The sequence below is a fragment of the Ovis canadensis genome, chromosome 4, assembly GCF_042477335.2.
Source record: "Ovis canadensis isolate MfBH-ARS-UI-01 breed Bighorn chromosome 4, ARS-UI_OviCan_v2, whole genome shotgun sequence".
Lineage (NCBI taxonomy): Eukaryota > Metazoa > Chordata > Mammalia > Artiodactyla > Bovidae > Ovis > Ovis canadensis.
Window position 1 is genome coordinate 116202104 of NC_091248.1, and position 24568 is coordinate 116226671.

Consider the following 24568-nt stretch of genomic DNA (forward strand, 5'->3'; position numbering starts at 1 on the left):
TTTCACACTAGAGATCAGTGGACTCATGTCCTTGCTCTAGAAAAGGAACCAGCTGCCTCAAAAGTCATTCTGTACCTTGGTTTAATTCCCCAAGTACCTCAAGCAAAATCTTAATTATGGTACCTGTTGGTGTTTTTCCCTCCATTAATTGCACTAACTTTGCCTATGTTCACAGCAGCCCACAGTGCTTCTTGGTTGATCCAGACAAACTGCCTGTCATGTTAAGGGGAGTCTACTCAATAAAAAAAAGTTGTCTCAAACCCACATAAATTTCAAACATCTTACCAGAGATTTATATAGAGAAAAAAACTGTGTAATTATTTGAGCCTAAACCTTAATTCATTTTAATATGAAAATAGTATTTTTTGACCATCTTAACATCTATTAACATTTTTCAGGAATATAATCATTACTGAAACAAAGGTTGGGTTTAGGTACCTAAGGGTTGAAAGGCATTCAGAAAATCACCACTGGTGTTGAATCTTCAACATGTTATACATGGATGAGTCTACACTGGTATCTGTTACTTTCACAGTGATTCTCAACCTTTGCCTATGATGGGACTTGGAGAATCAGTCTACTTAAAGGCCTTCCAGGTATTTCTAACATGAATTGTGAGCTGAGAACTACTGTTCTATATAAAGGTGCATACATCTGACCACTTCATTATGTCTGCTAATGTGACTAAGCCCTAGCATTTATATACTGAAACACATTTATTCATTCACCAATGTATTTACTACTGAATGTCTGTTTCATACCAACCACCGTTCTACATGTTTAAGATACGTGAATGAAATAAGCTTGCATAAACTGTTGCCTTTGTGAAGCTTCTAGCAGGAAATATATTTTGCCAGGCATTGCTTCATTTTACATTCCTTATATATCCCTCACGAGGCAGGTACTTTTATTATCTCCTAATTTACAATTAAAAAAAAAATTATAGCACAGAATGGTTAAACTACGTGTCCAAGATCACACAGATGGGAAGAGGTTCAAGTGAGATTTTAATCCAGGCATCTTACTTAACCATGTACATACTTAACCATTACCCAAACCCACGCTTATATGAAATGGTAACAGCACAGCCTTACACAGCAAAAGAGACATATGACACAATCAGCCTCTTGCCACGCTACTTTTGTAGTTGTTGGAATTATAAGTGTCTGATCTCTACAACAAGAGTGCAAGCTTTCAGAGAGAGGCCGATTAGAGAGGCATTTGATCACACGGGTTGAGAACACACCCTACCTCACCCGTCACCAAGTTGCGTGACCTCTCTTAGCCTTTCCTTGTATTTCAAATCAAAACAATGTTATCCAACTCAGAGAGCAGCTCTGGCCATTTTCTTAAACATGTGCAGGATGGCTGGCACATGACAAGCACAATAAATAGTCACGGCTGTTACCGGTCTCGCATATGCCTCAGCCGTCCTCAGAAGCATCCAGCCAAGACGAGGTATATGGTAAATCTCTGAATAAATATGTGCTTTTTATTCGATTGCTCTCAAATATTCCAAGTTCCCTGGACACCGCTGTTCCTTCGATAAACATTTAACAAACTTCCATTATGTGTCAGGCAGTTCAAAGGGGTTATTCAAACAGATTCTTCTTCCAGTCATCGTAAATAATTCCATGGTTGCCGAAGGAATGAATCACTTTTCTTCCCTGACTTGCCTAACTGCCTAGAGCAAAATTAAGCAGCAGCACTCACTCCCCTCAGACAAATTTACCAACATATTAAAAAAAAAATGCAATCCAAATGACACTGGAAGTATTTAATGATATTCTTGTAAATGATTGCAATACCAAAAAGGCAACTGTTTGTTTGTTTAATCTGTAAAGCAGACTGGCTGCTAAATGCCCCTGGGAACTTGGGAACCCACTGTTAGGATTTATTTCCCCAGCCTAGTTCATCATCAGCACATTCCTAGAGCAGTGCTGGCATAGGGTTGGTGTGCAATATGGCAATGATGTAGACATGAGGCAACATTTCTTAACTGGGATTCTCTCAGGAGTTAATGACATTCTTCTCCTTAAGATATCAGTTGAGGTAATCCCTGGGGATAGATAAAAAGTAATCATACTATTTGGGGTTGAATTGTGTTCCCGCATCAAATTCATCTGATGAAGGCCTAATCCCCAGGGCATAGCAGAAAGAGACTTTAATTGGAGAGAAGGTCTTTACAGCGATAATCAAGTTAAAAGAGGGACTTAGAGTGGGCCCTAATCCAATACGACTGGGGTCTTTATGGAAGAGACGACTTGGATAGATACACACATAAGGAGAACACCATGTGAAAATAAAGGCAGAGATCCAGGGATGTGTGCATGAACCAGAGAAGGCCAAGAATTGCCAGAAAACCACAGCACCTAGAGGAGCGAGGCCTAGACCACATTCTCCCTCAGCCTCAGAAGGAATCAGCAGCTGATCTTAAACTTTCAGCCTCCAGAACTGTGAAACAATAAATTCCTATTGCTTAAAACAGTGCTTGGTACTTTGTTAATGACAACTCTAGCAAATATACATGCTTTAATAGCAAATATACTTCAAAGCTAGATCCACAATCTTGATTTAGTATAACAGGGTTTTTCAGTTCAGTTCACTCGATCAGTCGTGTCCAACTCTTTAAGACCCCATGGACTGCAGCACGCCAGGCCTCCCTGTCCATCTCCAATTCCGGGAGTTTACTCAAACTCATGTCCACTTGATTCAGTGATGCCATCCAACCATCTCATCCTCTGTTGCCCTCTTCTCCTCCTACCTTCAATCTTTCCCAGCATCAGGGTCTTTTCAAATGAGTCAGCTCTTCACATCAGGTAGCCAAAGTATTGGAGTTTCAGCTTCAACATCAGTCCTTCCAATGAACACCCAGGACTGATCTCCTTTAGGATGGACTAGTTAGATCTCCTTCCAGTCCAAGGGAATCTCAAAAGTCTTCTCCAACACCACAGTTCAAAAGCATCAATTCTTCAGCACTCAGCTTTCTTTATAGTCCAACTCTCACATCCATACATGACTACTAGAAAAACCATAGCCTTGACTAGATGGACCTTTGTTGGCAAAGTAATGTCTCTGCTTTGTAATATGCTGTTTGGGTTGGTCATAACATTCCTTCCAAGGAGTAAGTGTCTTTTAATTTCATGGCTGCAGTCACCATCTGCAATGATTTTTGAGCCCCCCAAAATAAAGTCTGACATTGTTTCCACTGTTTCCCCATCTATTTCCCATGAAGTGATGGGACCAGATGCCATGATCTTAGTTTTCTGAATGTTGAGCTTTAAGCCATCTTTTTCACTCTCCTCTTTCACTTTCATCAAGAGGCTTTTTAGTTCCTCTTCACTTTCTGCCATAAGGGTGGTATCATCTGCGTATCTGAGGTTATTGATATTTCTCCTGGCAATCTTGATCCCAGCTTGTGCTTCTTCCAGCCCAGCATTTCTCATGATGTACTCTGTATATAAGTTAAATAAGCAGGGTGACAATATACAGCCCTGACATACTCCTTTCCAGATTTGGAACCAGTCTGTTATCCCATGTCCAGTTCTAACAGTTGCTTCCTGACCTGCATACAGATTTCTCAGGTGGTCTGGTATTCCCATCTCTTTCAGAATTTTCCACAGTTTGTTGTGATCCACACAGTCAAAGGCTTTGGAGAAGTCAACTCCAAAACGTTGACTTCTGTCCCCGTGAAACGCTGGGTACCTTTCAATTATAATTCTACCCTTCAGAAACTAATAATACTTCAGAAACACACTCCTATGAAAAATCAGTATTAAGAACAACAGTCTCACACAGATACTGAGCATCTGATAAAGTTCTATTTGATTCAACAGTGAAGGAACGAACAAAGGCGACAAATGCAAAATCCAAAGTCTGTATAAGAAACGGGGTATGACAAACTGATTATTTATAATAATCAGGAGGAAAGTACCTAAAAAGACTTCTAAATCCGCTCTAACAATAGATAACTTTCTACAGGTTAATAAGACCTTAGCCCCTGTGACATTAACCTCTCTTTGGTCTATAAAATCATGACACATCAGTCTTTCACAGGTCAACCTCTAACTTTTTATGGGGATATAAACTGCCAGCACCTCTATCGTTTGTGGACAATTAATCAATATATAGAGACAACAAAAATATAGTATCCCAAGAATATCAGGTAAGAGTCACATTACTAAGAAGCAAGGTTCTACTTCTTTTGGAGCAGACTAATTAGAATATATATGGTCTAGTAAAATAACATTTAAAAAAATCAAACAGTAAACTTTTTCCATTGTCAGAATTTAGGATAATTTTATATTCCCTACTCATGGTTCAAACTACAAATCAGAATTTCTTGTGTTGCTATTGTTGGTATTTCCCTGGTGGCTCAGTGGTAAAGAATCTGGCTGCAGTGCAGGAGACGTGAGTTTAATCCCTGGATCAGGAAGATCCCCTGGAGAAGGAAACAGCAACCCACTCCAGTATTCTTGCCTGGGAAATCCCATGGACAGAGGAGCCTGGCAGGCTACTCATGGTTTAAACTATTAATTAGAATTTGCTATGTAGCTTTATATATTTCTAGAATATTTTGAAAAAATCTCATAAAATATATGATCTTACTCTCCAAATAACAATAATAATAGCAATCTGCTAGATACCCTGTATGCCTTGGACATTATTTTAACGGTTTTCTCTGAGGCTAGAAGCAGATGTTTGCAAGTTTACTAGAGAGCTTGTTGGGGGTGAGAGGAGCAGGACTGGCAAAGTAAGAAGCTGAACCGTGATGCAATTAGAGACTTCAGTTGATCGCACATAACAATCTGGAGCTGGAATGCCCTTCAGAGCTGTCCCAATTTCAGGCAGAGACATGACTTTGAACCTCCACATCAATCAGTTGTTGGGTGCAGGCAGCCCCCTGGCCAAGCATAACATGGTCAAGAGACTCTCTTACATTGAGGCAATGCCTGGGGAGGGGCTCAGCTGCAGACTCTCAGCAGCCAGTGCTCTTGGAAGCTGAAAAAAATAAGCACCTTGGTCCTGAGAAGGCGTGCAGACAGCAACCCACAAAATCCACCACACACCTTTCTAATACTCACGAAAAACTAGGAAATAGATCATTTTATTATGCCCATTTTTCTGATGGAACAACTAACATGGGAAAGTTTAAGGAAATTATAAAAGCCATCCAGCTCAGAAGTAATGAGGCCAAGACTAAAGCCCAGATGTCTGGCTCCAATGGCTCCACCCACCTGCATTCCCTCTGAAAGGAAGGAGGGAAGGGAAGGGAAGGCATAGAAGGAGAGAGATGGATGGACAAGATGGTACAGGGGCTGGGCAGACGGTGGCTTGAAGCGACCCATGAGATGCTCTGGTGCGTGGAGGGCAGAAGGGCATTTTAAGGACACAGTCTAATGTCCAACTGGAAGTTGAGCTGCTGTCATGGAAATGCCCCTCCTCTCTGTTTCTCTCCTGCTCTTATGTCTTCAGGAAAGCCTACTCCTGGCTTCATGGCAGTTGGGTTTTATGAATGTGAAACTGAAGAAGAGGCTGAATTTTACATCTAGGTCAATGAATATAGAATAGACTGCCTACTGGGATAGAAAGATAATCCGAAATTGAACAAATTTAGAAAAAGCATGAGCCTGGGAACAGAAATAACTTTACGAATGTAAGCCCTTTGGGAAACCACAGAATTTAGGGGAAAGGATGTAGATTTCCATAGGGTTGTTCCCAGTAAAACTGGCAACAGGAATTGTTTATCTTTAGAGCCTCCCCTTCTCTGCTTCCAGGCTAGGATGCTTTCCGACTGCCTTCAGTTTCTCGTCACTCCCGGCACCTTTGCTGCTTCCACCACAATCTTGTTCAGCTGGTAATGTCACTGAGGAGATAACACAACACAGCTTTGTCAACTGAAAACAGTTTAGGACATGTCCCTAAGAAGGGTGTCAACAAGAGAGCCGTTTAGTCAAAGCTGTGGTTTTCCCAGTGGTCCTATAGGGATGCGTGAGTTGGACCATTAAGAAAACTGAGCGCTGAAGAATTGATGCTTTTGAACTGTGGTGTTGGAGAAGACTCTTGAGAGTCCCTTGGACTGCAAGGAGATCAAACCAGTCCATCCTAAAGGAAATCAGTCCCGAATATTCATTGGACGGACTAATGCTAAAGCTGAAGCTCCAACACTTTGGCCACCTGATGTGAGGAGCCAACTCATTGGAAAAGACCCTGATGCTGGGAAAGATCAAGGGCAGGAGAAGGGGGTGATGGAGCATGAGACAGTTGGATGGCATCATGCACTCAATGGGCATGAGTTTGAGCAAACTCTGGGAGATAGTAAAGGACAGGGAAGCCTGGTGTACTAAAGTCCAGGGCAAAGAGTTGGATATGACTGAGCAACTGAACTGAACTGAAGAGACTCGTGAAAATGCAAAAACCTTCATGATCCAAAGGAATGGAGTCAAATGATATTCAAAGTGGTCAAAATAATTTCCCTAAGCTACAACCCAAAATACTTCAAAATAGACGGGTGGAGGGTGGGGTTAGAGGCAGCAACCTACTGCTTACTTTGAGACCAGTCCTAGGATGATGCTAGGTTTACAGAGAGGCTTAAGAACATAGATATGTCTTCTCAACTGGTATCAGGGAGAAGAAGGGAGAGAAGGTTCCTGGTCGTAAAGAAAGCTCACTTCAGATAATTCAGACAAAAAGACTTTCATAAAGGAATTATTTTAAAGTAAGATTACAGGGACTTCTCTGGTGACCCAGGGTTAAGAATCTGCCTTCTAATGCAGAGAACTCGGGTTTAGTCCTTGATCAGAGAATTAAGACCCCACCTGCCACAACCACTAAAGCCTGTGCGCTCTGGAGCCCAGGCAACACAACTAGAGTGCTTGTGTGCCACAATGAAAGATCCCAAGTGCGGCAACCAAGACCCAATGCAGCCAAATAAATAAATATTTTAAGAGGAAAGTTAAACCACTCCCTGAACTCAAGACTTACAATAAAGCTCAAGAATCCAGAGCATGTGGCATTGAAGAAAAGAGATGTCAAGGTACCCAGAGACTAGACAGCAGGTGAATGTTTGAGTGGTGCAATAAACCACAATCAGTAACAAAGCAGTGTATATCTCAGCCTTCTCTTTAGCAGACAAAGGGAGTCCAGGATCATCGATCTCTTCTCATGTTTCTTATTTTCAAATCTTTCAGTCACATTTGCAACTCTACCAGGCTTTCTGAAATCAACTTGGCTCTTTACTGCATCTCTGGGTCCAACGTAGAGAGCAAAGTACCTCATCTGAGGTCAAATAGCTAGTCAGTGGTGGAGCCAGGAACAGAAATCAGGCCTCACCTCAGCCCAGCCAATCCACATTATCACTGTATGGCTATCACCCATCCCACCCAGTCTGGGTGCATGTGTACATGTTCTTTATATTTTTCCTGCCCGACACACCCAGCAACTAATTCATCACCACCCAGATCTTCATGCTTCACACGTGTCCTTCGGGACTAACAAAAAAGAAAAAAAGTGAAAGTGTTAATCACTCACTTCCAACTCTTTGCGACCCCATGGACTATAGCCCACTAGGCGCCTCTGTCCATGGGATTCTCCAGGCAAGAATACTGAAGTGGGTAGCCATTTCCTTCTCCAGGGTATCTTCCCAATCTGGGGATTGAACCTGGGTTTTCCAAATTGCAGGTAGATTCTTTACCACAGGGAAGCCCCAATAACAACAAAAAAAATCATGACTCAAATTTTCAATAAGCTAGAAAGAGAAAGTCTTCAATATGATAAAAGAGTTGTCTGAAAAATCTACAAGTAATATTATACATAAGATTTTCTCCCTAATATTGAAACAAAGTTTGTCTACTTTCCCCACTTCTGTTCAACATTGTTTTAGAAGTCCTAGCCAGTGGAGTAAAAGAGAAAAATAAGTAAAGAAAAAAAAATGTTGGGAAGGAAAAAATAAAATTATAATTTGCAGATGACTTAACTGTGTAAAATCCCAAGTAATCTACAAAAATCTACCAGAATTAATATGTGAGTTTGCAGTCATAGTGTTCAGAAGCCATATACAAAAATCTCCTGTGTTACTACATATACGCAACTACAAATTGAAAAAGAAAAAATTTAAAATATCATTAAAAATGACATTCAAAAAATGAACTATGAAGGTACATATCTAAGAAAATATGTATATGACCTATACTGAAAACTATAAAACTTTACTGAGAGAAATTAAAGAAATTGTTAATGAATGAAGGGATCATTTTGTGTATTGAAAGATTCAATACTGTTAAGATGTTAAATCTTCTGAAACCCAACTGATATTAAAATGTTTATATATAATACATAAAATAGTCAAAAACCTTGAAAAACAATAAAAAGTTGAAGGACTTTCACTACTCAGTTTAAGACTTACTATAATGACAAATTAAGAACATGCAATATCAAAGAAAGAATTGATAATTAGGTCAATGGAAAAGAATAAGAGACTTCAAAAACAGACTTACACATGTATGACTTCAAAAGAGGCAGTTAACTCAATGGGGGAAAGAATACCCTTTTAACATATAATCTTGGGAAAAAAAAAAGGTTATTCATACTGTTAAAAAATTTAACCTTGATCCCTATCACACACTGTATACAAACGATGTTACAAGAGGAATCACAGATACAAACCTAAACAGTAAAACTATTAAGTTCCTAGAAGAAAACATGACCTTGGAGTAGACAATGATTTTTTTTTATATATATAGGATGCAAAAAGTTCTAACCACACAAGAAGAAACTGATGAATAGGAAATCATCAAAATCAAAAACTCCTACTTATCCAAAAATATATCAAAAGGTACTTCTTACTCCACTATTTTCATTCCTGTGCCAGCAGTAAAAAAGGTTGTGTCAAAACTTCTGAAAAACTTCTCCTTCATAAATAGCAATGAGAACACTTGCAAAATCATCAAAATCATTATTTTTGAGAACTCGGGAAATTACCAATGATCAGATGAAACTGGCAGAAGCACTGCCCTCGGTTAGCTACTAGGGAAGGCTGAGTCCCTCGTCTTATGCCAATGGTAGCTTCAATCTGCTCCACTGACTAACGGTGCAGCCCACTCAGGAGTCAAAGCCCACTCCGTCAGCACTGACCATACTGACCAAGATTTCGTCTTCTCATCCACCCGACGGCAGGATGGAAAGTGCATCAGCCTGCAGTCTTCTAACATCCAGGATTTGCTGTTGATGTTGTTTGCCTCCAACTCACCCAGGACTGTGATGATACTGATAAGACTGCACTTGTCCCTCACCCCCCAGCCCCAAATTTCAACCACCTGTTCTTGAGAGCCTGAGTGAGGTCAATTTTCTGAAATTTCAGGAAATCAAGAACTTGAAAGGACCCCAAAATTTGCTCCATTTTGCCTGGCCAATCCCCACCAAGTCATCTGTTCATGATTTTGTTTCTTCTGCTGGGATGGCCCAGCAGCCAAGTCCATGGACTAAGCAAATGCCCCATGGGCACTGTCTGTAAGGCCTTTGTGCAGACACCCTTAACTTGCAGGACTATTCTCTCTGAGCCCTCCCCCTCAACCCCTAGTGGCAGCCAGAGAATGAAAGAAATCATGAAACTTTCTTTACTAACACCATAGTCTGAACAAAGCAACATGTTTCCGCCTATCCTCTGTGTTTACTGATTTGCAGGAATAGAAAGAAGGGCTGGGTGGGACAATTTTCTAGCCCTCTCAATAGGCAGCTCTGGCAGCACTGCAACTTTAGAATGTGTCCTCCTTACTATGTTTGTAGTCTTCAGCTTTGACACTCGACCATAAGTCCAAGGTAACAGGAAAAACCCTCCACTAAGGGTTTTTCAGAAAGGGGGAGGCAGTTTATATTTCGGAAAAATAAAATGTTTGAGATTCAGACTTTTAGACACTCAATACTTATATTCATAGTAGTACATGCCTCTATGTACTACAGAGCAGTGCAATGAATTGCTGGCTGTACAGAAGGACAGCACTTATGGTCCCTCCCCTTGTTAAGCAACAGATAATAAATAATAAATACATGAATTATTGCTGAGAGATACAACTGTTATAAAAGGGATGATAGGAACAAGTGGTGCAGAATGGGAATGAGAGTGATGAGGGATCCGACCAGGAGGAGATGAAAGAGGCAGGATTTAAAGTAACCTGGAGTGGAAGTCCTGCTCTCCTACTTGCCAAATACACGATCTACCATGATTTAATGTCTCAGAATCAATTTCTTCATCTGTAAAACAGGCAGAATAATTTACACCACATTGGGGTTGTTGTTAAAATTTAATTAAGAATATTAAACACATCTTTTTCCTATTACTTTCCTAGAACACAATAAAGGTTTTTTTAAAAGGCATCTAAGGATTAACTTTATAACTTTAGACAAGCCATGTACAAGCTCCAAGCCTCCTTTTCCTCAACTATAAAAGAGAGAAGGCAATATCTTATAGACTGTATGAGGCTATAAACGATCTTTCAAATAAAAATATTTCCTTGTAAAGTTCTAATGTCCTTCATATGATAAAGTAATGAATATACACTCTTAAGCATGGTTCGATTTATCATGAAACTAATGAAGTTTAAATTTTAGGGCCTCTCACTTATATGGGCCACTGTGAGTACCAGGAGTCACAGAACTTTGCATGTGGGGGTGTGAGACACGATATAGTGAGGAAGGATTTACATGTAAACATTCCTGGTGTGTTGTCTAAAGAGAACTCAGGAAAAATAGGGGCTACATATCAGAGACTCCATTCATGGGTCTACAGAAGATATATCTGTCTTGGATATTGGTACTCGATGATAGAAGGAAAAAAAAAAAAAACCCTTCCTTGAATATTAGGCTGTAAGCCAGCCCTTACATAGGACTTCCCTGGTGGCTCAGACGGTAAAGCGTATGTCTACAATGCAGGAGAACTGGGTTCGATCCATGGGTCGGGAAGATTCCCTGGAGAAGGAAATGGCAATCCACTCCAGTACTATTGCCTGGAAAATCCCATGGACAGAGGAGCCTGGTAGGCTACAGTCCATGGGGTCGCAAAGAGTCGGACACGACTGAGAGACTTCACTTCACTTTCACTAGCCCATACATAGGTTTGCTCCCTGAGTTGTCCCAAAGATTCAACCCAAATATTTAGTATAAGGTAGTTATGGGTTAATCAATGTTCCCAGACCACCTGACCTGCCTCTTGAGAAACCTATATGCAGGTCAGGAAGCAACAGTTAGAACTGGACATGGAACAACAGACTGGTTCCAAAGTAGGAAAAGGAGTATGTCAAGGCTGTATATTGTCACCTTGCTTATTTAACTTATATGCAGAGTACATCATGAGAAACGCTGGGCTGGAAGAAACACAAGCTGGAATCAAGATTGCCGGGAGAAATATCAACAACCTCAGATGCAGATGACACCACCCTTATGGAAGAAAGTGAAGAGGAACTAAAAAGCCTCTTGATGAAAGTGAAAGTGGAGAGTGAAAAAGTTGGCTTAAAGCTCAACATTCAGAAAACGAAGATCGTGGCATCTGGTCCCATCACTTCATGGGAATTAGATGGGGAAACAGTGGAAGCAGGGTCAGACTTTATTTTGGGGGGCTCCAAAATCACTGCAGATGGTGACAGCAGCCATGCAATTAAGAGACGCTTACTCCTCGGAAGGAAAGTTATGATCAACCTAGATAGCATATTCAAAAGCAGAGACATTACTTTGCCAACAAAGGTCCATCTAGTCAAGGGTGTGGTTTTTCCTGTGGTCATGTATGGATGTGAGAGTTGGACTGTGAAGAAAGCTGAGCACTGAAGGATTGATGCTTTTGAACTGTGGTGTTGGAGAAGATTCTTGAGAGTCCCTTGGACTGCAAGGAGATCCAGCCAGTCCATCCTAAAGGAGATCAGTCCTGGGTGTTCTTTGGAAGGACTGATGCTGAAGCTGAAACTCTAATATTTTGGCCACCTGATGCGAAGGACTGACTCATTGGAAAAGACTCTGATGCTGGGAGGGATTAGGGGCAGGATAAGAAGGGTACGACTGAGTATGAGATGGCTGGATGGCATCACCAACTCGATGGACATGAGTTTGGGTGAACTCTGGGAGTTGGTGATGGACAGGGAGCCCTGGTGTGCTGCAATTCATGGGGTTGCAAAGAGTCGGACACAACTGAGTGACTGAACTGAATTGAACTGAAGTGTCCAAGGAGTAAATACAAGCCCTCCCTAGAAAAACCAATTCTTTAAATTTAGGTCTCAAAGAACTCCAAGAAAGTACCCAAACACATGAAATCTCTTATCAAAAATCACAAACACAGAAGAATCAATGAGTACAAGCCAGCAAAAGCAAGAGACTCTAGAATACTAAAATTGTCATGACTAGAATATAAAACCATGTTTGGTGTCCTTAAAGAAATAAACAATGGGAGTAAAATTAAAATTGATAAGAGACTATTGCAGTTAAAGAAAAAATTTTAAAAGACTATAGATAACTTTTAATAAGGAAAACTAATTGAAAACAAATAATAAATGAGCACATAGTATATAGAAGCAACAGAAAAGTTAGCAAACCATAGTGAAGATTTAGAAATTATCCAGAATGCATAATACAGACAGAAAAGTGGAAATGAAAGGAAAGTTAGATGCAAAAATCAGTGAGAAAGTAGATCTAACGTATGTCTATTAGAGTTTCAGAAAGAGAAAAGAGAGAACTGCCCAGAGGCAAACTTAAAGACATATTAGAAAGCAATCAAAACATCCAAATAAAAGATCTTTGCCTATATGGTGGAAGACTTTTTAAAGATGTCAGTTCTCCCCTGAATGATCTGCTGCTGCTGCTGCTGCTGCTGCTGCTGCTGCTGCTGCTGCTGCTGCTGCTGCTGCTGCTGCTAAATCGCTTCAGTCGTGTCCGACTCTGTGCGACCCCATAGACAGCAGCCCACCAGACTCCTCCGTTCCTGGGATTCTCCAGGCAAGAACACTGGAGTGGGTTGCCATTTCCTTCTCCAGTGCATGAAAATGAAAAGTGAAAGTGAAGTCGCTCAGTCGTGTCTGACTCTTCGCAACCCCATGGACTGCAGCCTACCAGGCTCCTCCATCCATGGGATTTTCCAGGCAAGAGTACTGGAGTGGGGTGCCATTGCCTTCTCTATCCCTGAATGATTTAAGGATTCATAAAATTCCAATCAAAATTCCTATAGGCTTTTGGGTGAACTTGACAGACCCATTCTAAAATTTACATAGGAGAGCAAAGAACAAGAGTAGCCAAGGTTCCAGAAAAAAACCTGGAAGTAGGGTTAGCATTAACAGATATCAAGACTTGCTATAACATGTTGACAACTAATACAGTGTGGTTTTGACACAAGAATAGACAAGCTGACCAACGAAACAAAAAATGTGATTCAGTAACAAAGCAAAAAGTATATGGAAACTTGATTTATGACAGAACTGGCACTGCAGAAAAGTGAGAAAAAGATACATTTTTCAATAAATGATCCCACAATAAATTATTATCCAGACAGAAAAAAATAAATTAGACCCTACCTCAAAGGATGCGTAAAAATTGATCCCAAGTAGATTAAAGATGGAAAAGTAAACCAAAAAACCAGGTAACATTCGTAAAATAATATAGGAAAGCATCCTTTTATCAAAGTGGAGCGAAGCATTTACTAAATAAACATATACAAAAATGCAGATATCCTAGAAATGCTTTACAAGTTTAATTAAGTCATTCTGTTTATCAAAAACACTATGAAGAGAGTGAATAACAAACCGCAGAATAAAAAAGATGTCTTCCACAAATGTAATTGACAAAGCATTGGTAGCAATCCATAACAAAAAGAACCCCTCCCCCCACCGATAAAATAGAAAAAAAGTGGAGAAAGATGGAAGGAAGGAAGAGAGGGAAGGAAGGAAGGGGAAAAGAGAAGAAAAAGAAGAGGAATTTCATATCCTGCCCCACTCATTCTTTTCTCTACCATTTCAAACCACCTTGTACACATTGGCAAATTTTTTAAAGTTTATTTCTAATATTAACTCTTGGAAAGATTAACCACTGGAGAGAGAGGGAGCTTGTAAACTGTTAAAAGGTGTACAATAAGGCACAATCACTTTGAGAAACACCTGGCATTACCTAGGACACGGAAGGTGTATGTGCATGTGTGCGTGCTGGGCTAAGTTGCTTCAGCAGTGTCTGACTCTTTGCAACCCTATGGACTGAAGCCCACCAGGTTACTCTACCCATGGGGATTCTCCAGGCTAGAATACTGGAGTGGCATGCCATGCCCTCCTCCAGGGGAGCTTCCTGACCCAGGGATCAAACCTGCGTCTCTTAAGTAACCTGTGTTGGCAAGTGGGTTCTTTACCACTAGTGCCACCTGGGAAGCCCCTGGAGGTAAACACAGCACAATATTTACCAATGACACGCCAAGGTACAGACCCTAGACATCTCTGGCACCTACACACAAGATGCTGTCAAAAATATTACAGCAGTACTGTTTATTATTAAAAAATAGAGCACCCCAAATGTCCAGTGAATGCAGAATGGATAAATAACTCATAACGAAAAATAACACTCCGCGGCAATGAAAATGAATGAGCTACAGCTCCACAGAATGAAACAGATGCAACTTGGGAAGAGTGATGATTGAAGAACACCAATCCCAGATGTACAGTTATGTCTACTTATATGACATTAAAAAAAACTGCAAATAGGACTACACTCGGTATTCCTGCGAGGTGGTGTGGTGTGGAGGGTAAGGGCACATAACCTGCAAACAGCCCACTGGAGTCGAAATACAGGCCGCCACACTTAGTACTAACTCTGGGATTCTAAATACTTCATTTCCTCAACGGGACAATGGGTACCTCCGAGGATTGTTTTAGGATTAAGTGAATATTTCGCACCTCAAATGTTTGCCATATGGAAATCACTATAAAGTTTTATGCTGCCACAATTAAAGATATCTATACTTGGTTAACAGAATAATGAAACACAGGGAATAATAAGTAAAAAATTCAGGTCACTTAAAGGAGGTGCAAGGATGGATTAAGGACATCAGAGGCTATGGTAGTGCTCTTTGTTGTTAAAATGGGTAGCAAATTCTCCGGTATTTTTTGTGTCATTACTCTTTATAACTTACAAACATTTGATAAATGTTTTGTTGCATTCTGTTTCCTCCTTCCACTGAAAAATACTTTTAAATGTTGTAAAACTGGAAAAATAAAGGGGGTAGGGGAGTTCAAACAGTCAAGTTACTGCTGTCCATTCAAAGCCACCACTCTAGAAAACACACACGAAAATCTCTCAGTGACAGATGGCATTTTCCTGAGATTCCAGTACCTTGTTCAAAATATTAGTGATTTTTCTTTTTTGGAAATGCCTCCAGAGCCTACAGCCCTTCTTTTGAGCATTCTGAATGCTGACAGTTCTCATCCTTTGAGGGGAGATTTAATTTTTCTCCAAATAGCAGCAAGCGATTTGAAACCAACTTTGATAGATGAGATGGGTGATTTTGCTCTCTGACAGGTAAGTGAGGTAACAGTGTTTCATAAAACAGTTTCTCAAAGTAATTTCAAAACATAATGGACTTCCAGGCTTAGCAGAGTAATCAAATCCAACCTCCCTCACAACTAAGGAACTGGATCTGCCAGGACTCTGACAAATGGCTAGGCAGCTTTGACCCAGAATTTACAAGTAACACAAAGTCAGACAGAACACCCTAGAAGATGGGTGGTGATAAGCACCAATATCTACTCATTAATCTAATTGCCACATTTCCTAAGTAGATAGCCTTCTGTTACATTCCACTGGTCAATATTGGGCCACTGTTTCCACTGACAGATATCAAAAATCTGACATCTTAATATCAGGTGCATCAGTTCTTTTCCAGAGGAGAATAAGGTGGTAAATATTATTTATGATTCACCTAAGACACTGATGCGAGTAGCAACCAGATTATGACCAAGTGCAGAAATCCTGCTCAAACAGGACCTGGCCTCCAGTTTGGAAGTAATTAGTAATATTTGTGGAAGTGGTTTCCTCTCGACCATAGGGAAATCATGAAAAAGGATCACATGCATTGTTAAAATTTAGATACAAATTATCTATAGAATTTCCTAAATCTATTACTGTAATAATCCTACACAATAAATGAAATGAGGCTCATTACATTATTTATATATCTGTACATACTAGATATTTTATTTATGTAATGTATGTAATATATATTTACATACATTATTTTATTTCCTGCTAGTTCATTGTGATTTCCTTTTATAAGTCTACATAAAATATCTATTTAAGAACTCCGGGGAATTTAATAGAGGTTGTCTTTAAACTTATTGTTATAATTTCACCTGCACAATTTTGACCATGGAACCTTTTCTCATAACCAATCTTCCAGAAACGCTGCCATTTGCAATATTTCTCAGACATTATTGGTCCAAGGCTCTGTGATCAAATCTGCAAGATGTCTCACTATCTGTGATACAATTTAGTTGAATATGGAAATCTTTCCTCTTCAAAGAAACTAGGTTGTTTTAAAATCTGTTCTTTTTGATTTTAGATTCTTTTCTATCATCAATATTTATTCATTTCTTCCAATTTGAAGGTAATTCTCCTTCATGGAATTACCTGAAGCAACATTAGGCAAAAATCCAATTTTAAATTTTCACAGATCTAAAATTCTAACATCATTTTCTTCTAAGATTCTTTGAAGGGTATATAAAAATGTTAAAAGCATCCAACACATACTTGCTTTTAAGTATACATTTTAAACAATGCAGAGTGTTTTAAAGCAATTTTCACCTTTAAGACTAGATGTCCGTAATTGTTACTTTTAAATTTTTCTTCTATTTTGTTGCACCAATATGTAGACATTTACCCCAGAAAAAGGACAATGACATATCCAGAACTGGAAACAGAGACTTGGAAAGGACAGAGAAGCAGAGGTGGGGCAGGGGGGAGCAGCATGAGCTGTGCAAATTCCACATGAGACCCTGGTTCATGACATTGAACCCATAAAACAAGAGGCAGCCAGTATACCACAACTATCACACAAACAGGCCCTGAATACAATCCTTCCACATTACTACTTATGTCAATCCACATTGTTATAAACTGAATGTCTGTGTCCCCCCCACCCAAATTCGAGCTCCCAGTGTGATGGTATTTGGAGGCAGGGCCTCAGGAAGACAAAGAGGTCGTGACAGAGGGGCTCGCGTGATGAGATTTAGTGCCTTTATTTAAGAAGAGAAAGAGATAAGAGCCACACACACACACACACACACACAATGTGAGTCCACAGGGACATGATACAAAGATTGTCAGCAGAACAGAAAGAGGACCTTCATCAGGAACCAAATCAATGAGCACCATGGCCTTGGACTTCCCAGCCTCCAGAACTGTAAGAAATATACCCCTGTTGCTTAAGCCACCCAGTCTGTGTTTGTCTGTTGCTGTTGTTGTCTTTCTAAAGCCCAAGCTAAGACACACCATAAGCATGGTAAGAAGACATCTTACTGAAATTAAATGCTAACTATAAAATCACTCTCTTGCTGAAGGAATAGAGGTGCACAGATAGAATATGGACATGGACACTTGGGCAAAGAGGTGGATGAGATGAACTGGGAGAGCGGCACTGACGTATATACACTGTAGTGTATATACAGTGGCGTATTTACAGTGTAGTGTAAATTAAAAGACACTTGCTCCTTGGAAGAAAAGCTATGACAAACCTAAGCAGTGTATTAGAAAGCAGAGACATTTACTTTGCTAACGTAAAGGTCCGTAGAGTCAAAGCTATGGTTTTTCCAATAGTCACGTAAAGAAGTGAGAGTTGGACCATAAAGAACGTTGAGCACCAAAGCACTGATGCTTTCGAACTGTGGTGCTGGAGAAGACTCTTGAGCGTCCCTTTGACTGCAAGGAGATCAAACCAGTCAATCCTAAAGGAAATCAACCCAGAATATTCACCGGAAGGACTGATGCTGAAGCTCCAATACTCTGGCCACCTGGTGTGAAGCGCCGACTCACTAGAAAAGACCCTAATGCTGGGAAAGATTGAGGGCAAGAGAAGGGGGTAACAGAGGATGAGATGGTTGGATGGCATCATGGACTCAATGGACATGAGTTTAAGCAATCTCTGGGAGATAGTGAAGGACAGGGAAGCCTGGTGTGCTGCAGTCCATGGGGTCGAAAAGAGTTGGACATGACTGAGTGACTGAATGATGCGTAAAACAGATGGCTAGTAGGAAGCTGCTGTGTAACACAGCAAGTTCAGCTTGGAGCTCTGTGATGACCCAGGGGGTGAAACAGAGGAAGGTGGGAGGGACGCTCAAAGGGGAGAGGAGGGACATAGGTATACACAGAGCTGATTGATGCTGTTGTACAGCAGAAACCAACACAACATTGTAAAGCAATTATACTGCAATTTTAAAAAAAAGAACAAAATAAAATGACTTTCCTACTTAGAAATGAAGTAACTCCTTGCTCTCCTCAACATTGAACCCACATCCTCATGCTAAAGTTGAGATGCCCCACCTTCCCTGTGTCCAGTCATGCAAGTGTATCTCATTATTCCACACGGGCAGTCTTTCCATCAGCTAAAGTAAATTGCTCATTTCCGTGCCTTCACAAATATGACTTCTTCCACCTGAAATGGCCTTGCCCGTCCTTTCTGGCTATTTATATTGTTCTCCTTCATGCCTCCCTCCTCATCAGAAAACACAAATAAAAATAACCACCATAAAAACTAATAAATACAAGCCTTCTCTGCAATTTCCCATAGGAGAATCAGCCAATGCTGCCCTGCTCCCTTTCGCATCTTGCTCCCTGGTGAAAGGCAGGCGCACAGGAGCTTAGATCAGCGGTTGGTGTTACAGATTCTGTGTCAAATGGTGCGGATAGGACCCGGGCCTTGATATTTGGAAAACCTCCCTGGGGGACTGAATGTGCATCCAGGAATGAAAGCCGCCTCTCGGTCTAGCTGTGCACAGAGTCTCAGGCCAAGCTCTGGAAACATTATCTTAATTAGAAGTCAGTGAACAGACCTACCGAATTAGATGCTCGGAGGCTGAGGCATTTGTATTATTAAACAGCTCTTGACAAACCTAGGCCCAAACAGTACATTAGCCTGATGGTGGAGCAGGACAGAAGGTGCTCAGGCGCACTGCCTTCTTTCTTCCCATTTTGAAAGTCCCTCAAAGTGTAGCAGCAATGCCCCTTTTAGCATCATCCAAAACATCACTTGGGTATTCTATGATGCCCTAGAGGTGGGTCATGATGAAAGCCCCAGCTTCACCTAGGGTGTGTCTATAGTATAACAGGCCCAACAACAAACAAGTGTGGACGCCTGCAACAGTGGCCTGTTTCTGTGCAGAAGAAAAAAAGGAGGAATATGCAAATATGCAAAGCAAGTAGGAAAAACATGTTACTCAGAAATACTCTGTGGGCCGTGAACACCAATCACACCATGAAGAAACAGCCCACAACTCATTATGTCAGTGGTAGAGCCAGTCTGCAAGGAGCACAGAAAAGGGAGTGAATTTTGCCTAGAAGAGGGTACAGGTAAAGCTTCACCAAGGAGGTGGCACTTAAGCTCAGTATGAGAAGGACTTAACCAGATGAAGAATTAGATTCAAAGCATGCTAGGAAGAGGGTGCAGCGGAGCAAAGGCCCAGAGCTGCGGCAGTGACAGTGACAGTCTTGTGCTGGTACCAAGAATCGCCGCTGAGCTCACATGGAAGGGATACAGAGGAAAGAGACAGCCCAAAGCTGGATGACTGAGGGCAGGAGCACGAAGCCTTGAAGGGCCGACTAAAGAGGTCGTATCGCCAAAGCTCTTATATCAGAGAGTCCATTACCACTCTGGCCTCTGCCAAATATTCCTTATTTTCAGCTTTAATAGAACCTCAATAGCAGGTTCAACATGATAGTTCTCTGGAGACCGTGAAACCTTTCTACAACTGTCTCATTATAATTTTGTTTAACATCTTCAGACAATCTGAACATTCATGAAAAGGTTCACTATCAGAATAAAAACCACAAGAAAGATCTTTAAATGACTGCAAAATTTCCTAAGAAAAGCTTGCAGACTCTTCAGGCTCACGAGCAATCCCCACAGGTATCCCCAACTGCTATTGCATTCAGTTGCTATAACAACCTGCCACTCATTTCGACTTTATACCAATAACCCAAAGACAGCTGGATCCAGACTAGGTTAACTCTAACATAAAGCAAAAGATGCCAGTGGAGAAAAACTCAGCAGGGAGGTAATTAAAAATGAAATCACTATTCTCTTAATGATCTTTAAAAGCAAATGATAATGTAGCCCCTTGAACACAAGCAGCGTGTGTTGAAAGACTGAAAGGGACACCAGGAGTGAACACCTTACCACTGACCAAGAAAGGGCCCCCCTTCCCAACTTCATTTCCACCCCTGCCCTCTCTGGAAAAGATGATGCAAATTCCCAAAGGTCAAAGTGGGTACTTCCTTAGCCTTTCGCTCTTCAACGTTTTCTAAATTGGGGTATAGTTGCTTTCTAATGCTGTGTTGGTTTTTGCTGTACAACAAAGTGAATCAGCTATATGTGTACATATATAAATATTGTTACTTAGTCATGTCCGACTCTTTGTCACCCCATGGACTGTAGCCCACCAGGCTCCTCTGTCCATGGGATTTCCCTGGCAAGCATACTGGAGTGGAATGCCATTTCCTTCTCCAGAGGATCTTCCCAACCTAGGGATCAAACTCTCATCTCCTGCACTGGCAGGTGGATTTTTATCACTGAGCCACCTGGGAAGCCGATACACACACACACACACACACACACACACATCGTCCCTCCCCCTTGAACCTCTCTCACCTACTCCCCATCTTGCCCCTCTAGGTCATCACAGAGCACCAAGCTGAGCTTCCTGTGTTATTCAGCAGCTTCCTAGTAGCTCTCTGCTTTACACGTTAGTGAATATATGTCAGCCCCAATCGCCCAATTCATTTCCCTCCTTCCACCTGCCACGCCCATGTGTCCACTCTCAGCATCTGCATCTCTCTTCTTGCTCTGCAAATCGATTCATCCGTACCATTTTTCTAGATTTCACATATATGTGTTAATACACAATATTTGTTTTGCTCTTTCTGACTTACTTCACTCTGTATGACATCTTCTAGTTTAAACAAGTTTTATTACTGACCTATTCCTTTTCCTCTCCTTCTGAAAAAACTCTCAGCCTAAGCAAATTTCCCCAATGTTGATTTTATTCTGCTTGTTTCTTGCACAATGCTGTATCAACAACCTTTATCTCACTGATAACTGCACACTCTCCTTCCAGACCAGCTCTTATCTTATGAAACTTGTCCTATTCCACTTGTCCCATAAGGTCAGTCCATCTTGCTAACCTTTATTAAATTCTAGAACACTAGGGGACAGGGACTGTGTTTTATTTGGGACCCTAACATACCAGCAAATAGTAGGTAGCCAGTATTCTTTCACGTGATTGGAACTGAAGGAAGAAATTTCACCTCATACACAGAAAAATTCCAAAAAGATTGTTTTCTTCAATCTGTTGGTTTAGAACCTGTGGGATATGAAAGATGCTATTATTTAATCCTGGTCAGAAATGGCTTTGACATGCTTTTCTTGGCTTTCAAGAAGGAAACAAATGAAAGACTGTGTTTTTTTGTTTTTGTTTTCTCTTTCTGTAACTTAGAAGAAACCAACATTCTATTTAAAATAAGTAGTTGGCATTTTGGCTGTAGGGAGCATTTCTCAGGAATATGGTAAACAAAATAAAATCTAAGAGTAGACAAGCACATTTTAAGGGACATCAGTATTTTCTAAGATGCGGTGGGACCTCTCTAAGGCTTAATGGTGGGTCTTGTTTGTTCATTTACAGGAAATGCAGGCACAGCTCAGTAACATTCTATGAGTGTGTATGTGTGTGTGGACACACACTTGCACAGAATTTTTTTTTTTAACTTTGATTTTACTTTGAACATTTTATCTGGATATTTGGAAGTGTTCAGACAAATTTCCATAAGAATTAATGAAAAGTGGGATATTATGTAGGTGGGAAGCAGGCATGGAGGAGGAAAACACGAAATTCTAACAAGGGAACAAGGAGGCTCACACTTCATCTTCTCCTGAAGATTCTCATATAAAACTGCTGCCCAGAATGGCCACTCCGGGCTGAAAAACAACTCAGCATGTACTTGTCAAACCATTTCCACATACACTGCCCCTGACGGTATTAAACTCCCCCTTAGCGTCTTTAGTGCAAACTACCGCTCCATCTTACGGCTGTTGCGATCCACTAGGGAAGGAGGAATCATGAGCCCTGTTCTCTTCCACCAGAAGAGCACTGCTTCGCAAAGACAGCCTTCTCAGAAGTGCTCAGAGTACAGGCCCACCCGGAATTGGAAGTGATAACTCACCAAGGGGTCCTGCCCACTCACAGCATCTCCAGCGAATGAAACGAGAACCAACAGGACTGGCCGATGGCTCCCAGCCTTGGCAGGAGAACGTGGTGAGCAGGAGGCTTTTGTTTTTTTAAAGCAGACACTAGGCTGTATGGTTAGTATTATTAGAGCAGTTCTGTGGATGACTATGATGAGGCCCAGAGAGGTTGCACAACTTGCCTGGCTCAGATGACAAACAGTCTGCCTGCCAATCCAAGAGACCCAGATTTGATCCCTGGGTCAGGAAGGTCCCCTGGAGAAGGGAATGGCAACCCATTCCAGTATATTTGCCTGGAGAATCCCATGGACAGAGGAGTCTGGCGAGCTACAATCCATGGGTTCACAAACAGTCGGACACAACTGAGCGGCTAACACTAAAATCACAAGTAAATCAAGGTTAGACTTGGGATTCAAATCCAAAGGGCGGCCCCTTGGGGAAGAGATGCCCACCCTGCCAGGAGATGTAACGTGAGTGTTGACAGGGGCGGCTGAAGAATGAGCCACAGTGAGGAAGAGGCTCTGTGGCTAAAAATGTAGGCCGAAGACTTCTTTCTGACGCAGGCCCAGTCTGCAGGACTCGAGAGCTTTCTCTGTAGGACTCGAGAGCTTTCTCTGTAGGACTCGAGAGCTTTCTCTGTAGGACACACAAGGTTCCAGCCAACACAACTCCAGTCACAGTGTGACTGCCTCAAAAGACTGTGAGACTTGCTCAGAGCGGCAACACCCACACAGACATAGAGGGAACGCCCTCTGAAAACCCTAGAAGTCCAAGGAGGAGTGCAGAAAGCATGGGAACATCACAGTCACAGGCAGCTTGTAATTCCTACAAGTGAGCACAGGGATCTTTGAGACTCTGCCAGGGGATCTCCCAGCCTTGAGCAATGACGGGGACAAGAAGCTCCTTTTGGGGGCATAAGTGACTCTGAGAGAGCTGGGAAGCGTACTCTGCCATGTAAGGTAACAGCGGTCTGACATGAATAAAAACTGTCCGTCTGGGGATTTTCCTGGCAGTCCAGTGGTTGAGACTTCACCTTCCAGGGCAGCGGGTACAGATTCAATCCCTGCTTGGGGAACTAAGATCCCACAGCCAAAAAAAAAAATCATAAAAAAAAGAATAATCAGAAGCAATATTGTAACAAATTCTTATCCAAATAAAGACTTTTAAAATAGTCTGCACAGAAACAAGAAAGAAAAAAGCTGTCCACGCCCATTCGGAGAGACTTGTAAATGTGATCACAATGAAAGCAGTCCCAAACTTTCAATGGGATGGATTCTGTATAAAATACACAAGGGACACTGTGTCCTTCACTTTGTTGATATATTGGTCAGCAGAAAGTCCTTGGCCTTGGCCCATAGTATTTTAACTTCTTGGACAGTTAGATTTTCTGCATCCATTTGCTATTCTGTATCCACCTTTAAAAGATGCTGCTGAAACTTAAACAGAACATAAAACTTGAATCCACTTGAAAAGTGCCCTAAAATCACCTAAGTACTGTCTGCAGCCCAACTAGGATTCTGGGCTCAAATACTATGTTGAAAGGTGTGTGCTCTCAGAGCCCTTGGATGGACTCAGAGCCGCACGGGGTGAAGTGGGGGCACCAGGGTCTCACAGCTGTCTTCTCGGCCAAGAATTAGTTACAACTCCCTCAAGTATTTTAGGAACATCTCTTAAAGCCAGATGATTTTCTGGGTGAGCCCTGCTGCATTTGATCAATAAATCACAGAGTTTAAGAGCTGTATATCTCCATTTTCCCCTTGAACACGAGTCTATCATTTTCTAAGCTGCATTCATCAGGGATTCCCATGGAGCCACGCTCCTCCACAGGCCCCATGCTGAATGGTACTGGAGGAACAGGGGGCAAGCGAGGCACTTAAAGGGTTCGTCAGAGGCTGGCTGGGGTGGCCTCAACCCTCAGCACCAAGGTTCCCAATCCACTTCAACCAGATTCACCTGGGAAGCTTGTTCATAAAAAATTCCCAGCTCCTGGTGAGATTTCTGGTCCAGTGGTTTTGAGGAAGGGTGCGGGGGTGGGGAGGCATTAATGTATATTTCCAATAAACTCCCCAGAAAGTTCTGAAGCTAGACGTCTATAAACCTCACTAAGCATTC

General features: G+C 41.4%; 1 protein-coding gene across 3 annotated transcripts in view; it reads right to left on the reverse strand.

Annotated features, from left to right (window-relative positions):
• Window positions 1-24568, reverse strand: part of DGKI (diacylglycerol kinase iota) — a 507168-nt gene that overhangs the window by 330608 nt on the left and 151992 nt on the right. The window contains exons 1-2 of one of the 3 annotated variants that reach the window (XM_069588484.1): window positions 22435-22602; window positions 21462-21578 (exon numbers count right to left, since the gene is read on the reverse strand). The exons of 1 other annotated variant lie outside the window; for it this stretch is intronic. The gene's annotated coding sequence lies outside the window, so the exon portion shown is untranslated. Of the gene's footprint in view, window positions 1-21461; window positions 21579-22434; window positions 22603-24568 lie in introns of those variants that run through there. One more of the 3 variants, XM_069588483.1, reaches the window with a different exon arrangement.